General features: G+C 36.6%; 1 protein-coding gene across 1 annotated transcript in view; it reads left to right on the forward strand.

The window, feature by feature from the left end:
* Positions 1–1,578: 1,578 nt before the first annotated feature.
* si:cabz01090165.1 (uncharacterized protein LOC100333421 homolog) overlaps positions 1,579–17,569 on the forward strand; it is a 159,783-nt gene continuing 143,792 nt past the window's right edge. Inside the window, exon 1 of the mRNA XM_060877461.1 lies at positions 1,579–2,114. The gene's annotated coding sequence lies outside the window, so the exon portion shown is untranslated. The remainder of the gene's footprint in view (positions 2,115–17,569) is intronic.

The following is a 17,569-nucleotide window of genomic DNA, read 5'->3' on the forward strand; positions in this document are numbered from 1 at the left end:
AGATAGATAGATAGATAGATAGATAGATAGGTTGTAGCTCAGACTTGAAGGCCAATGGACTACTTGTCAGAAGGATGTGAGTTCAAATCCCAGCATCCCCAGTCTGCCAGTGCTTGGTCTCTAAGCAAGTCTCCTAACTCTCACCTCACTTTAGATGAATGCATCTTCCAAATCTCAATTCTTTTTTACTATACGATAAAAAGAAATTTTTTTTAAAGGAAATCTTTGTTAAATGTTTCAATGTAAAGCATACCCAATAATTCCATGGAATTCTAAGGATTCATGTTACATTCTAGAAGTAAAAGAATTTTAGGTACTACTAAACAACTAGATGCATATAGTATTGCCCTTATCAACCCATAGATAGTTAGATAGCTAGATAGCTAGATAGATAGATAGATAGATAGATAGATAGATAGATAGATAGATAGATAGATAGATAGATAGATAGATAGATAGACACACAGACAGAGAGACAGATAGATAGATAGATAGATAGATAGATAGATAGATAGATAGATAGATAGATAGATAGATAGATAGATAGATAGATAGATAGATAGATAGATAGAAGTAAAGGGTGGAATGTTATTTTTAAAACTCTTTGCTGTAGGTTTGTATTAAAACCTTTAAAAGGACCAATCAGACACTAAAGATGGCTGATGGTGTCAGAAACAGCATCTAAATTAAAAATATCTTGGGGATATCCTGAATTGTATTTTTTTATTACTCTGTATAGACCCCTACAACAATAGTTTTAATAGCTGCAAAAATAATTTCCCTATTTAAAAAACGTTTAACATTTTCATAGAAACCTTTTAAATACACTAAAGAAGCTGGCTCCAAATGGGTGAAAATTGATAATGGTTGAAGGTGCCACCCTTTTGCCTGCCCAGGAGTGGAAAGGGGACACCATAGGACCACCATAGGATCACCTCTAACCAGTGATGTCCAGAGGCAGAATAAAAAAAAATGAGCATAGCAACAGCTGGGTTACAGTTAGTAATTCTATCCCCCCAAAAATGACATAGGTATTGGCTATGTGAACTATCAGATTAATCAAATGTCTAAGTAAGAGGATAAAAATAAGAATGCAAGTCACGTTTTAAATCAAGGATCCATTCAGTTCACGCACTATATTTGCACTAATTTAAATTCAAATACACCACCTCTTTCAGCGCACATCCACACATCCACCCCTCTTGATGCCTTCTGTCTTCCCCTTCCCTTATTTTTCTTTCTTTCTTTCTTTCTTTCTTTCTTTCTTTCTTTCTTTCTTTCTTTCTTTCTTTCTTTCTTTCTATCTATCTATCTATTTATCTATCTATCTACTGCATGTCTAAATACAACTCTCTCTCTCTCTCTCTCTCTCTCTCTCTCTCTCTCTCTCTCACACACACACTCTTTCACACACACACACACACACACACACACACACACACACACACACACACACACACACACACACACACACACGCCGGCGTCGGGAGGAGGAAGCGTGACCAATTCAGATTTCAGTTGCAGGACAGCTTCTCTCTAGGCAGCTCTACTCTCTTAGCACAGGAACATTTAATCCAGGTTTCGGACCCGATCTGATTCGGAGAATCTCGGACTCTGCCGCGTCATTTTAAAAGGAAAAATAAGAAATAAAGAAATAAAAGGAAGAAAAAAATATATATAACCCGTCCACCCTGTTGTATGCGTCTTATCCTCGCCTCTATCCCGTCTCCGCCCTTATCCCTTTGGCGTGCGCAGATGCCTTTACAGCGGACTACATCGCTTAGGAGGCGTTATCCGTTCTCAGAGGTTTGATGAATGTAGATGTGGATACTTTGCCAAGGACATCGGGGCAGCGTTACATGAGCCGAGCGCGGGCGCAATGACTCGGAGCGCGTCTCCACTTTGGGAAAACACTCCTCGCTTTGGGCTTCTTCTATAAGCAGCTTGGTTTTTATGTGTGTCTGTATGTTTGCGGATGTGTGTGTATGTGGATGCAAGTGCTGGACTTGATGCAAATAAAAGAAAACCGGTGTTTCTCGAAGCTCATCTCGGTGTGTTGGACGGGGTCGAAGTTAAGCGCAAGAGCTCAGAAACCAAGAGAAGCCGAAATTAAGGTAAAAATCAAAGATTGCTGTTTTTCTTTTATGTCTGTCAGACGCGGGTTATTTCACTTGGTCAGTACCCGCAGGAATGAGAGTGAGTGCATGTGGATTTTCCGCGGCTTATTGCGTGCATATCTATATATAGAACCTGTAATGGAGAGCTGTTAAATGAATATATTAAACAGCTCTATCAGTGAATTTACTGTCATTTTTTGTGCTGATGTTTATGTTTTATTCATGATCCTCTAGTCATGTTTTATGATATCCTGTAACGATTACGCCACTGATTTATCTATATAACCCTGTCTCCTTTCGGTCCTGTGTAGTCTCTATAAGTTAATAGGATTCAGCACCATGGACAGCGTCCACTTCAACACAATTAGATTTACCAACATGTCTCTTTAAGCACGATCCTGGACCTCCTAGGTTCGCATTCGTGCATCCCCCGGAGCATTAAGTAACTCTGCTGAGAATGGAAGAGTGCTAATGCATTTTGCTGGCTGTGGTCATTTATAAACGATACAAACAGAGATCCCTTTAGTGTTCCAATACACTATGCATCTTTGCCAGCTTCGCTTAGTGTCATAGATTGCTTATAAACCAATCCTGCTCTGACATGAAACATGGTTAGCAGAGATGACATTTAGAAGGTCATACCTGGCAGAAATTTGACAGAGTTTACATGTGTGATGTGCTGCAAACAACCACCAATTAGTTCCACTCTCAGGAGCCTGACAGCTCTGTGACTGAGACACTCAGTACTGCCAACCTTCCCTGCTAAATATTGACTGATTTCACATAACAATAAAAACATCAGTTTATATTTGTTAGAGTACATTATAAAAAACCCTGAACACCACTGATCTGGTCATGTATCATGTCTTTAATTTATGGTCTGGATTTTAAGTGAAGAAATGTGTGTGCCACACCCAGATGATACCATAACATTCATCACTATCCATAGTACCCTAGATGTGACTTTGCTTATTGTCAGATGCCCAGTGTGTGAATATATGTCTTTGTTTGTGGTTTCAAGTTTAGAGAAAAAGTATTTCAGCATATTTAGTTGAGAAAAAACATTTTGTAAAGACAATGTCCTCTTTTTGGCACCCTAGGCAGTATTTGGCTTTATTCTCTGTATTTATTTCCCACATGTAAATGAGGCCTTCTCTCTCTCTCTCTCTCTCTCTCTCTCTCTCTCTCTCTCTCTCTCTCTCTCTCTCTCTCTCTCTCTCTCTCTCTCTCTCTCTCTCTCTCTCTCTCTCTCTCTCTCTCTTTCACACACACACACACACACACACACACACACACACACACACACACACACACACACACACACAGCATGTCGTGTCCCACAGCCTGACTTGTCCCGTCTGTCAGCACACTGGGAATTTGAAAGCAAGAGTCTATTATAGAGAATGGTCTGACCCTGAGGCACAACAGTCTTCAGAATTCTCCAGTGTTGCCTGTCTGTGTAACCATGCCAAGGTCTTCGATTGTTAAGAGTCGGTAATGTGGGTGTATGCATCTCTGTGCTTCCACATTTGGGCGTGATAGACAAACAGAAGGTGGGAAAAATGGTGTTAATTACAGTGTAAATGATAATTTGTCCATAGAACCAGATCTCATGGTAAACTTGTATGACTTGGAATACAGAAGCATATATAAATATCTTTTGTTTAAATGCTTATAAATGGATTTGTAAGAAAGGCTAAAAGTCGAACCATACTATAAAAATGAACCTTTGCAAGTTATTGTTTAATCTGATTTGTGCTGTTTTGAACATTTATTTACATTCTAACATTCTATGACATCATGTTAAATCATGTCAAAAATCTGATTTGCCAGTAAAGACCTGTTTAGCCTACAATTTTAAGAAACATCACATCTGTAAGTGCTTAAAGTTTTTTGGTGTGTATTCATGAGTAAATCTGGTTAGGAATTTAAGAACCATTAACAAGCCAAAGGGTTGATTTGAGGACATACAATGGGTTGCCAATGGGTTAAATGGCAAGTATAATAACATGCCAAGCTGAACATACAGTTTGTTTCCAAATCTCTTTTAATAAGCTAAATATGAAATGTTCATAATCACCTCCAAATATTAGAGGTTAATATATTTTACAGTAATTTATTCATTGTGTCATTCAGAATTCTAAAATTAGAAAAGAGGCATGCACAAGGTCCCATATATGAAGACCCATATAAGCCATTGTTTTATCCCACAGTTACAGGATTACACATGCTACATTTTTTTTTTTATCAAGCTCTAGCACACAATTCTAAACTGAATATGTTTTGTTTGCTTTCTTGCATGGGACTCTATAAGTTAAATTGAAATGTTCTCTTTTTTAAAGACATTTTCAAAATGTAGTATATTTATTAGTTTCTTAAATTTAAAAGTTATCCAGTCCAATCCACCAATCCAGTCCACCTTGCTTTAATTCCTGAAGGGTTTGATTACACATAAACACCTTTGAAGTAATACACTTCAAACAGAATTACAGATTTTTTTTTTCATGTTCTGAGAAACAATATTCTTTACCACTTGGCAAATAAATAAATAAATAAATAAATAAATAAATAAATAAATAAATAAATAAATAAATAAATAAAGGTGATCTTGTCAACATGGGGATTTGTCTATTAACTATACAAGGGAATTAAGCATATTTACAAGACTGTTAAGACATTATTTATCTCTTTTTTAACGTTATATGTTACTAACACAGCAGAAGTATTTTAGAAGATATCCTCAAATGTCCATAACATTTACTGCTAATGATAACCTGACAGGATACACATATATTTACAATTTTTTGTATACAATCTGGGGGCACGGTGGCTTAGTGGTTAGCACATTCGCCTCACACCTCCAGGGTTGGAGGTTCAATTCCCGCCTCCGCCTTGTGTGTGTGGAGTTTGCATGTTCTCCCCGTGCCTTGGGGGTTTCCTCCGGGTACTCCGGTTTCCTCCCCCGGTCCAAAGACATGCATGGTAGGTTGGTTGGCTTCTCTGGAAAATTGTCCATTGTGTGTGAATGAGAGTGTGTGTGTGCCCTGTGATGGGTTGGCACTCTGTCCTCCGTCCAGGGTGTATCCTGCCTTAATGCCCAATGACGCCTGGGATAGGCACAGGCTCCCCGTGACCCAAGGTAGTTCGGATAAGCGGTAGAAAATGAGTGAGTGAGTGTATACAATCTTTACAGCTAACACAATCAGATATCTTTATGAGCTTTACGGAATACATGGATACCAATTTGTATTGCAATAAGAAAATTTGCTGTTTTACCACTAAAAATAAGTACTGCTATTAGAACTGAAAAAACTCTAATTTTAAAATAAAGGTTAATAACGATATAATAGCAACTCATACACTGCATATCTATTTCACATTTTTGTGCCTACAGTACATGCCTCTACACAGCCTCTTCTTATTGTCACTGACCATTTCTCTGCCGTTTACTCAGATTTGGTTACAGCAAATCAAAAGACTTTCCCTTCAGTTCCGGCCTGATGGGATAATCATATGTATATTCTTTTACACTGTTACTAAGATAGACTCAGTCACTTACCAGGAGGATAGGTTAGAAATGACTATAGATTATATTGAAATTAATAATAAGCTTGATCGGCTTGGATCAGCTTTTGGGTAGAAAAAGAACCCCAATAAAGTTGCTAAAAGAAATGATTCCTTCATTCCTCTATGTAGACCCTTAAATCTGTGCAGAGCTTTCCACCTGAGTAATTCCATTTAATATCTAAACAACCTTTGTTCTTTTTTCTGAACTTGTAAGTCCTTTAGTATTATATTTTATTAATAAACCCATAACATTTTTTTCTCAGATTCCTGTTTTTTTGTTGCTTGGAGTAGAACCCTATTTGGGCCTTCTTCTCTTGTAGCCCACATGCCCCATATTTTTTATTTGCATTTGGCAGACACCCTTATCCTGAGAAACTTACATTATCTAATTTATTTTATACAAGTGAGCGTTAAGGGCCTTGTTCAGGGACCCAACATTGGCAGCTTGGTGGACCTGTGATCGAACTCACAACCTTCCGATTGGTAGCCCAACACCTTAAACACTAGGCTACCACATGCCCCCTTCATAGTTTGACAGAATGTGAACAATGGCAAGTGGGTTCAGTCTGTAGAACTATTAGTTTCTAGGTGTTTGGTTTTGCACAATTCTGGGTAAAATCTGGAGACTCCTTTGTTGGATAATCCAAGAAGATCAGCAGCTTCTGAAATACTCAAACCAGCCAGTCCACCATGGTCAAAGTCACTGAGATCAGGTTTCTCCTCATTCTAATGTTTGCGGTTGACATTAACTGAAGGGCTTACGGGCCTGTATCTGCATGATTGTATGCATTGTGCTGCTGCCACATGTTTTGATTAAATAATTGCATGAATGTGGATGGTGATTATAGTGTATATAACATAAGATTATGGCTTGCATGTGGTAATTTAGGATGTACTAGGATATACTCATGCATGACTCATAACACAACAAAATTTAACAGGGACATGCTTGAAACTTTTCAAACCATGTATTCAAACTCCTAATATCATCTTCACTTTGTCCTCTTTAGGGCTTCACTTAACTCATCTTATCTCCTCTGCTGCTCAGACCACCCGCATTTTGCCGAATGCACTGCATTGTAGACTCTCTCTTTTCTCTGTTCTTTCTACATTCCCTCCCTTTCTTTCTTATTCTTATTTACAACCCTCTTCTCATTTCCCCTGTCTCACTGATCTCCAAACAATCAGCTATGTAAACACAACTTCTTGCTTCGGCGGCCCTTCATGCTGGGCCTGATTTCTCTCAGGCACAATTTAAACGCCTAGTGGATAATGGCCATGGCTTTAACTCACATTGCTCCTAATGGCAAATGGTCAAAGGCATGTCTCCATTAAGAGTGGCAGGCTCTATAAAACACCTTATCTAAAAGCAGGCCAATTATCTCACCTGCTGGTGTATGAATAGTAAACAGTATTGTTTGTTGGTAAGTCATTAAATCCCTGCTTCAAATATGACAGATAATTACAGTTTTGTAAGCAATTGTATATTTAATAACTTCACGTATTGGCTTCACTTACGTTATATGACTAAGGTTGATGAAGAAATATTGGTTAATACAGTAAATTTGGCAAATTTAAAGGTTGCAGTATGTGCAAAATGCTGGGAATCAATATAAGGACTGGCTCTAGAATCATTTTTTGCAGTATGGGGATGATATGGCTTCCTGTGATGAAATTTAGTCCAGCAACAAAGTGGCCAGGAGATGATGCAACCGTACGCGATGCAAAGTGGGCAAGGCGAATGAGGCAGAAACTTTATGAGAGTTTATATTATGCAAATCAGAAGCAAAGCAATACTACATGTACCAGTAGGAGTTAAGGGCAGTGATACAGATAATTTTCTCACCAACTGTGAAATATAATCTGTGTTTTTTTTAGAATGCAGAGTGGCACAGAATGTATCTTCATTGGCTGCATGATTCCCAGTTCAGTCCTGAACTTGTTTTTTTGTCTGTGTATGTTCTCCCCATGTTCCTGTGGGTTTCCTTTATATTCTTTGGTTTTCTCTCCCTTTCCAAAAACATGCTAACCCCTTTAGGGTTTATTCTCACCTCTTACTCAGTGTTCTTGGGAAAGGCTCCAGATCCACTACAACCCTGACCAGGATATGGTAGTTGCACAAGATGAATATTTGTTTGAATATTTATGGTTTTTCCATTCTAGCAATGGTTTAATTTCCCCAAACAGATTAGTGAAAGTGATTTCATTGCAAATAGGCTACAGAAATCTGGCTAGCTACGGTATGGTTACAAGACTCCAAATGACCTTAAAGTACGATAGAAAAGACATTATTTATAATCAGGTGAGTTTATAGTAATTCAAACTCTCTGGTGTTTATAATGCTTTATGATCACACTCTGTGGTGTCACCACCTTTTTGAGTCTGGTATCTCTCATGGTTTCTTCATCATATCGTCTCAGGGTGTTTTTCCTTGCCACAGTCGCCTAAGGATTGCTCATTAAGGAAAATGCAAATAAATGAAAAAATAAGTCTAATATTAAATCTTGAAATTTTTGTTCTATATTTTTTTATATTCAATTAAGCTGCTTTTTAGACAGTGTCCACTGTTAAAAGTGCTGTACAAATAAAATTGTATTGAATTGATGAAGACAATTTGCAGCATTTTGCATGGATTTTTCTTCCTTGTTTAGCCATTACATAAGATATAAACTAATGACTTTAATAGCTTATATTGTGCAACATCTGGACATCAGGGGCCATTTAGTCCATAAGTAGTTTAGGGTAAATACATTAATACATAATACTATAGGACAAGACAAGAAATAAGGAACAAGATGATGATTTATTAAAGCGTTAAATACAGAGCTATTCACATAAATATAATCAATGTTACTTTTATAGTGCTATAATACTTCCAAAAGAAACTCTCCTATAACTTTTACAATAATGAGACAAGCAAGAGAGATGCCGTAGGTTAGCAGCCAGCAATAAAACAACAAATACCAGAGGTCATGTGGAAGATAGTTAAAATGGCTGAGAAAATAGGTGTTTTGAAGATATAATAATAAAACTATGGCAGTTGTAGGATATCAAAGTGGGAAAGGAAAACATTTGCAGGTTTGAAAATGGAAAGGAAGGAAGTGCACAAGTGAGCAATCCATTTATAGAGGATCTGAAGGCTTATTAATGGTCTGTGTAAGTAGAGGAGAATTTTTATAGGAATCAAATAAAGATTGAACGCTGTTTAGAGTATTGGTGAGTTCAATTCTGAACATTGTGGAGGTTATAAAGAGCTGACACTTAGAACTGAGACCAATAAGGAGGGAATTGCAGTAATCTGAGCAGCTTGAAATAAAAGCATGTGCTGTATAAGAGATAAGATAAATAAGTTCTGAGCTTTTCAATATTTCAGAGATGAAAAAAAAAGGAAGATTTCACTTTGGAGCTGATAGGAGAGTCAATTATAAGAGTGTGGTCTAGAATGAATTAGCAGAGACTGATTAGGCACATGACCAAGAACATGCACATCTGTAGGTAGATGAGGGTTAATTTGCAAATGACATCCAGACGTTATTTTAGTTGGCTGTTGATGAACAATTTGGTCCCAGGATTCATGTACTTATTAAATCAAAATGCCTTTGATTCTGTAATTGGTTTCAATTCGAATGGCTCATTTGAAATGTAACAAATGTTAGAGTTAATGTAAAGAATTGTTTGTTGGGTATGAAAGGCAAATTCTACAGGAATCTTGCAGAATCAAGCACAACAGCAATAATGGTCTTTAATAAATAAATAGAGTGGTAAGATGAAGCAAAGCTGGGTTTGATTCCTTTCAATACCAGACTGAATTGTGAATCATTTACTCCATCATCTTTTTTCTACCAAAATGCATTTGGGGGAAAAAATCTGCAAAGAAACAGAAGACAGATTGAGCACCAATTGTCCAATCAAAGTACAATCAAATAAACAGATGACAGAATTATTAGATTTTACTTTCAAAGAACTGATAACAGCTTTTCTGTATAAAGTGTTTGGTAGTCAAAGCAAGATCCAGCTGGGCTTTATGGCCTTGAACCATTAAAAAATGGAAATCATGATTGAAGCTGCTTGTCTGCTTTTAAATGTCTATCATAATTTACCCAACATTTTTTCTCATTATGCTTTAGATGAGACCCTGTGACACTGCTTCTTCTTAATAGTTATATTAGCAAATACTGATATATGTTTGTATATGATTTTAGCCTCCTATCCAATATTATGAACAGCTGGCACTGTATTGTTTGTTACCATATGAGCCCTGATCGTATTTCTTTGTCATGTAACTCATTAAATGTACGGAACTAAAACAAACACCATCTTTGAAAATTCTTGATAACTTTCCTATTTGTGGTAAATGTAAATGTTAACTTTGTATAAAATCCCTGAATACACTTGCAGTACCTCTGTCTCGAAGTAATAAGGTTTTGTAGATATGAAACTTTTAGATATGGGAGTCAGAGAGGCAACGTAATCAGGTTTTCACACTTGACTTCCCAGAAGTGAGAGTATATTTCTCAAAAGTTTACCTTTAATAGAAGCAATGAACCCCACAAAAAAAAAGAAAACAAAGTGAAGTCTTATTATTGAGTGTACACTGGATATTTGCTTAAGAGAGACGTTTTAGGTGTTCTGGGGAGTAGCTGAGTAGACTATAGCTCAGTGACAGACAGGTCTATTTGGAGAGACAGTGCATCCATCCCCTCATGCTACTCCGTAGTCCATCATGGTGACATCTGGTATCTGCTTGGAGGAAGTCATGCATAGCTACGTGCTGTCGTTTCGCATTTGCAGTTTTTCCGTGTCTGGGATTCTTTATCTCTGTTTGGAGGGTATCACAGGGTCCAATAACTTTATGTAAATTTACAAATCCATTTTCATCAGGCCAAATGTTTATTGAATGGTCACTGTTCCACTTCAGAAACGCCACTTTTTGAAATCAACAGAATGCAATCACCCCCTGAGTCTTTGTTTGAGCTAACTCAGGGAGATATGGGTTTAGTCATGTCAGGTTAGTGAATTTGTTTGTTTTTTTATATAAATGGCATTGAAATTCTGACTTGGTTATTACTGAGACCTAGTATATTGGTTAATAACATAATTGGTGAAGAAGCACATCTAGGCAGTTTAGTATTATTCAATACTAATCAGTGGAAATATATATATATATATCATCATACTTATCCTTATATACAGTATATTGATATATTTTGGTCCCAGGGCCATTTGCTCCATGATTGCTGAGTCTCCAAAATACCTTTTGGCAACTCACATGGATTTTCCTTTTCACTCCATTCATCACTCTTCTATACTGCTCAACTTGGTGGAATATCTGGGGGATGGTTATTCTGTGTATTCCCAAAAGAACATGTTTGCAGTTGAAGGTGAATATGTAAATGCATCTTTACCATATTTTGTCCTTATTTTCTGCATGAATCATCACCCTAGACATATACATATGCACATGTAGGTAATCTTCTACGCACTCCTAAACATGTTGCTTGTCAATATTATTATAGTACTAATATTCAGCCCTTGTTTACATGTACATGCATGTTAGCAATAAAACATGACGGCATGCTGTTAATGTGAACATGATCAACACCAAGGTGGATGATGCAGAAATAAAGCATAAAGTTGCAGTTATCACACCAAAACTGATTAGTTTTTCCCTTTTATGCCACAGCAATCACATGGCATTCAAATATTCCTTGCTTTTTTTAATATAAATTAATTTCAGCATTAATTTGCTTTCAATAATGCAAAAAAAATTCCAACCTGACACTGCAAACCTCTAGTTTTAAAAACAGAAACTGGAGACTTCTTCCATAAATGTTAAGTAAACACCTTCTGAACAGAGAGCTGCACCATAACAACTTTTCTACTTTTATTCATTGTTAAATAATCCATTTTGACTTTGATATTAATAACAGGAGAGACCATTGAATTAAACTGTTACTATTCAAATGAAGAACAATGAGTGCAATTACATACACCTGTGATTTGAGTTACAGCCTGCACTACTGTCAGAGCTACCTTATAGAACATTAATCATAACCTTTTAACAAATCGATTTAATGAACTCAGCAGTGCTGTTGCATGAAACTGATTGATATTCTTATCCTCTTTTGTTATCTTCACTTCCTGTCTCGGCACGTCTGACGTCTAGATTCGCTCTTTGCTAAACACATTTTTTTTCCTTCTATCCTTCAACTATAACCTAGACGCCGCTGGAAACCTGCTAGTGGATTTTTTTCTGCCAAAGACCACTGTCAATTCCTCTCCCACCATCACTTTGTCATTTTTCACATCTTTCTGTCATTTCTCTTGCCCACTCATGTCCTCATATTTTTGTCTCTGGAGTTTTGACAAATCATTTCCAGCATATGACTCAAATACCACTCAAATTATTACTTGATGAGTATTGAACACATTCAAAGTTCTATGCAATATGTGAAGATTATATATATATATATCAGCACATATTTTTACATTATTCTGTAAAGTGTAATCTTTTTCTTCTAAAATAGGATGAAGTCTATAAAAGTTCAAGTTATTACCTGCTATTATTTAACTTTAAGAAGGTTTTATATATGCTTATGTAATTCCATTTTGGTCCAGAAAGACCTTGATAAACCTCTTTCTTAGTTTGCCACACTGTTATTTTCACATTTTTGCAATAAGGGTTATGGTCTACTGCTAAGAATTATTCATTACTAATGGAAAAAAAATATATACATTTACAGACATTGAAATGTCTACAAAACAAAGGTATAAGTAGTGGCTGAAGCAGTTGTTTTAAATGAAATGAAATTTATAAATGTAAAAATAAAGTTATTAATTAAAGCTAAGTCGTCCTGTTTTTTCAAAGCTAAAAAGACATCAATTCAAGGTTTCAAATTTGGATCTGAACATTTGCTACAAAATGCCTTTTGTATATTTTTATGAGGCATAATATCACCAGCATTGGTTATAGTGAAATTTCACAGAATGCTACTGTATAAAGAAACATTAGATGATTATATAGACTGAATATATATCATATAGTGTATCTTTATGTATAAATTATGTGTAGACTCTGGTGTATAATTCCCTGTGAATACGTTATGAGTACAGAAACCATAATGTATTACAATAAGCAAATTACTATAAACATGTGTGTTGAATAAAAGAAAAGAAGTCATCACTGTCTGATCAAAATGGCTAAACAGATTAGTTCTGTTAAAACTAATTGTAATTTGTCTAAAAAGTTGTATATAGATTTTATTACTCACTCTCACTCACTCATTTTCTACCGCTTATCTGAACTACCTCGGGTCACGGGGAGCCTGTGCCTATCTCAGGCGTCATCGGGCATCAAGGCAGGATACACCCCCCTGGACGGAGTGCCAACCCATCGCAGGGCACACACACACTCTCATTCACTCACGCACTCACACACTACGGACAATTTTCCAGAGATGCCAATCAACCTACCATGCATGTCTTTGGACCGGGGGAAGGAAACCGGAGTACCCGGAGGAAACCCCCGAGGCACGGGGAGAACATGCATTGATTTTGGCCTTTTAGTGGTCCAGTGGCAGTAACCTGCATTATTGCCACGGCCCGGGTTCAATTCCAGGGCAGTGTCAGCTAACCCAGACACTAAAGAGTTATCTCTCAGTACCGGTCCCAAGCAAAGACAAAATAGGAAGGTTGCACCAGGAAGGGCATCAGACATAAAACCCCATGCGGAATCAAATATTTTTACTACGTGTTCCACTGTGGCGAGCCTGAAAAGGGGGCGCAATTAAAAGAATAAAAAAAAAAAATGAAGTCATTGATTTTTATTCATTATTTATTATAGTTATTTGAACCATCCATAATCATCCTAACATTTATTTATTTATTTATTTATTTATTTATTTATTTATTTATTTTATTAAACTTCCTACTGGAAAATGTTTGATGTGTTTTATGCAATACCGATTACATATGTAAGTCACTGCTATCATTCATGGGTTAAAATGGTCTGGAAATGTGTCATTTTTAACATACTCGCTTGCTTGTTTCTTTGTTTGTTTATTTCAGTTAATTAATTGCTAATTGTTTAATCTGTGCAATATGGCAGGAAGATGGTTTTCTGGTACAGGTTAAACTGTTAATGATGCTGCACAACCTGATCATGTTCAAGTCACCACCTGTCCTGAGGTCAAATACCCACAATGCTTTACAGCTTCAAAATGGCAATATTAACCTTTTTTTTTTCATTTTGCCACCATTTTGTTGACTCACCAACCTGGCCAGACAGCCTCTCCAAGAAAACCATTAATTTTAATTGATTTTAATAATTTATAATTATTAAACATTAATTAAAAAAAAAAAAGATAAAGGTTTTTAATAATGATCGAGTTGCAATTTGGAAAAATTAGCTTTGTCAGTTGAATTTTTACAATAATCCAAATTAAAAATGATTTCAATGTATTTTGAACAGCTTGTGATGCGTGTAATAACAACTGTAATTATATTACACTCTTTCAGCTTGTGTATACTGCATATTTACAAGTTGTTCCATTGTGCATTAAGCTGGATTGGCTTAAGCAGCCATGTCTCTGGTTTATTGCAGTCATAGCCGGACATCAGTAATGAGTGCTTTGGCTTAAGTGGATTGTTCTTTTTTGTTCTTCTTAATGTCACCAGTGCACTACAAGGTTGACTTCACAAACCGGATCGACTCAGCTGATCTCTGCAAATCCTGAAGAACTATGCGTACGTCTTCAGCCTGTTAGCAGGAGCTAATTTTAATATAATATTATATAATATAATATTAATGCACATTACCTAAGACAAGAGTAGCTCAGAGAAACGTTTCACAGACCTCTGCACACTGTAATAAGCTTTCCATTCCAGTGTGGGTTTCCGTGGCATATCATTACCTCTGTAAGGCACAGCTCCAAGTTTTCTGTGCTCTACAGAAACCTGGATAATATTCTGGATGAGGTGAGCTCGGATAAGGAATTGGGATAACAGGGAAAACTGGAAACTTTGCAGAACAATGGGTATTTAGCGCAGGAGCTGTAGGGATTACACAGGTGGTTTTAAGCATTTGCTGGTGCACAGTTAAAAAAAAAAAATCACAGAAGAAAACATTCTCAAGCAGTAAATCTGCTGATTTGCTTTACTGCAGTGTGGCAGAAGAAGATACTGGCATTTTTTATTGTCTAGCAACTGCTACACAGCAACATTACATTGGTCTTGAATTAGTATCTCTGTAGACGTGTATAACGGATGAATGTACCAAATCCTAATGCTGAATAAACACCTACCGTGCTTAATTAACTCTTACCATGTAGAAATAACCAACTCTTACAGTGCTTCAGTAATTTTACAGTACTATAACAGCCTTTGTGTTGAATTAATGCTTACAGTAAATCAGTAGGATGTCCAAGTCATTTAAATACAGTATTTGGGGTCGTATTCAATAAAGAAAATTCAGTTTAAATTTATGTCAAATATTTACTCTCGTAAATTAAAGCGTTGTCATTAATACAAGTACCCGCTTAAGATTTTCTGGGTTCAGCATTGTTGCACTTTTTTATTATTTTTTTTGTTATTTTGTGCACTGACACTGAATTGTGCATGCAACTTGCATTTACTACCATTCCTCACTGAAGCCAATATTGTGCAAGATTAAACCCAAGTCCATAATCGCAATTCCACACCATGTCAGCCATGTGGTCATAACTCTGCATTAAATGTACACCTACAGTGGTGAATGATGTAGAATAAATACTAAATCTGCAACAGTGAATTACCTATTGATCCATTGTGTTCAATTAATGCCTAGTGTTGCATTAAACAGAAGCACCAAGTTCTACAGTTTAATGGTAGCTTTTCCGATTTTTGAGTGTTTGCTAGAGCCATATGGGAGACGCAATAAAACTACGCTTTTCTGCTTTATCAGCTAAAGCTGCAAAAATAAAATACTTCAAGCAAATAAACCCATTCCCTGAAATAGAAAGGCTGTAGGAGGTGAAATATGTGGTTACATTTACTCTGTGCCATTTATGTTAACTTTGACCAAGAAATTCATAAACCTAGGTTATGATAGTACAGGAATCCAGGGCAGCGGTATCTTTGGTTGGTTAAAAAATGAACAATGGACTTTTAAGTACAGTTACACTGGTCTTACTATTCCTTGGTAAACTTTTTTGGGAAAAAATGTAGCTTGTGAGTATTTTGCAAAGCAAAGATTTTACAAAATTTTAAATGAGTACGTATGTCAGTAACGCGGGGATAGAAACAAACCCAAGTGCAGGATAGCGTAAAATAAACAGATTTAATAACTAAAAACATGAAACAAAGACACAGACACGACAAGCAAAGACAAGGCATGGTTAAATACTATAAACAATTAACACATGGGGAACAGGTGTGCAGAGACGGGGAGGAGTAAACAAGGGCGGGGCAGACGTGACACGAAACAAAAACAAAAGCACATGGCCAAAGTTTGGGCTGAGTCCTGACAACGTAGAAATTATTTATAAAATGCTGATAGCATGCATCTATTTCTTCACTTTGCTTGCCCACATTTTCTTGTGAAAACTGATGGCATGTCTGCATTAATTCCTAATTTAAGACTTTAAGACTTAATTTCACTGTTGAAATTCACACCAACACTTTTAGATTTTCACTCAATTCAGTATCCAGCTTAACACAAATGAAAACTGTAAGAAATACAAAATAATACTTTGTGTATTGCTATTGGATTAATGCTTGCCAGACATTTTTTCTTCCTCTTTCTGTGATCACTACTAATTCAGCCTTTCATCAGTTTTTATTTGTTAGTTAGTTCTGCAGTATTCTCTGCCAGACGTCTTGAGATAGCTCCAAATATCCTAACCCTCTGATAATTTCTGCTTGAACAATAAACCCACCCAAAAAAAACCCAAAACAAAACAAAAAAAAAACATACAAGATGTCCCAGTTCTTTGAGCCTTCACAAAGTTTTGCTGCTTTTATCATCATTACAAAATAGCCTAAACTTTATCCCATATCCTTAGGACATAAAATTGGTTCTAATCTAGCTGCTTCATAATACAGTTATTAAACCTCTAATGCACCATGTAGAAAATTATTATTGGTTTCATTATCTTCCATATCAATTTACACATTCTCCTAATAACTGTGAATAACCCTCAGAATGCCTGCCCAGCTGAATATGCTGAAAGTAATTAAGAATGACTTTATACTGGCCCCCAGGTCTAATGAAAAGTTGCACTCTAAATGGACTAAAGGCTTAATTTTCTTGTTCTTTCTATTAACACTAAAGAGAGTTATTTTACACGTCACTGGGAACACTGGGCAGTGGACAGTGCCGGATAGCCCTTGCGTCTGTGCCAGAGAGAGACGGAGTGAGAAAGAGAGAGCTGTGTTGTGGTGTCTCATAGCTCTCCTCTGTAATTCAGCTCTTGTTGTATTCCCTGTGTAAGGCTCCTCATGAATTTTTCATCCAGGATGCACTGGTGCATGCTGGGGGTTGGTGTCAGTGCAAGTGCTGATGTGGCACAGCTAAGCAAGCGTTGTATGTTAATCGCTGCAATTGATCGACACTTTGAATCACCATCGCTAATATTTCTGAAAACTGCTGACTCGGGACTCTTTTGCCAATTGCATGTTATCTTCAAATGTATATTAGATCTAAGCGTTCAAATGCTACTGATCTCCTACTGGCTGGTCATAAATATTGCATATAATTGGCTTCATGCCAGATTTTAGATCTCATGCTCAAACAGTTATCAATCTCTCTTCACAGCCTCTCTATTCTTTATCACCTCAAACACATTTGGAGGCATAGACAGACAAATACTCACTCACTCACTCACTCAATCACTCACTCACATCCTTCA

Source organism: Tachysurus vachellii, chromosome 9 (assembly GCF_030014155.1).
Source record: "Tachysurus vachellii isolate PV-2020 chromosome 9, HZAU_Pvac_v1, whole genome shotgun sequence".
Classification (NCBI taxonomy): Eukaryota; Metazoa; Chordata; class Actinopteri; order Siluriformes; family Bagridae; genus Tachysurus; species Tachysurus vachellii.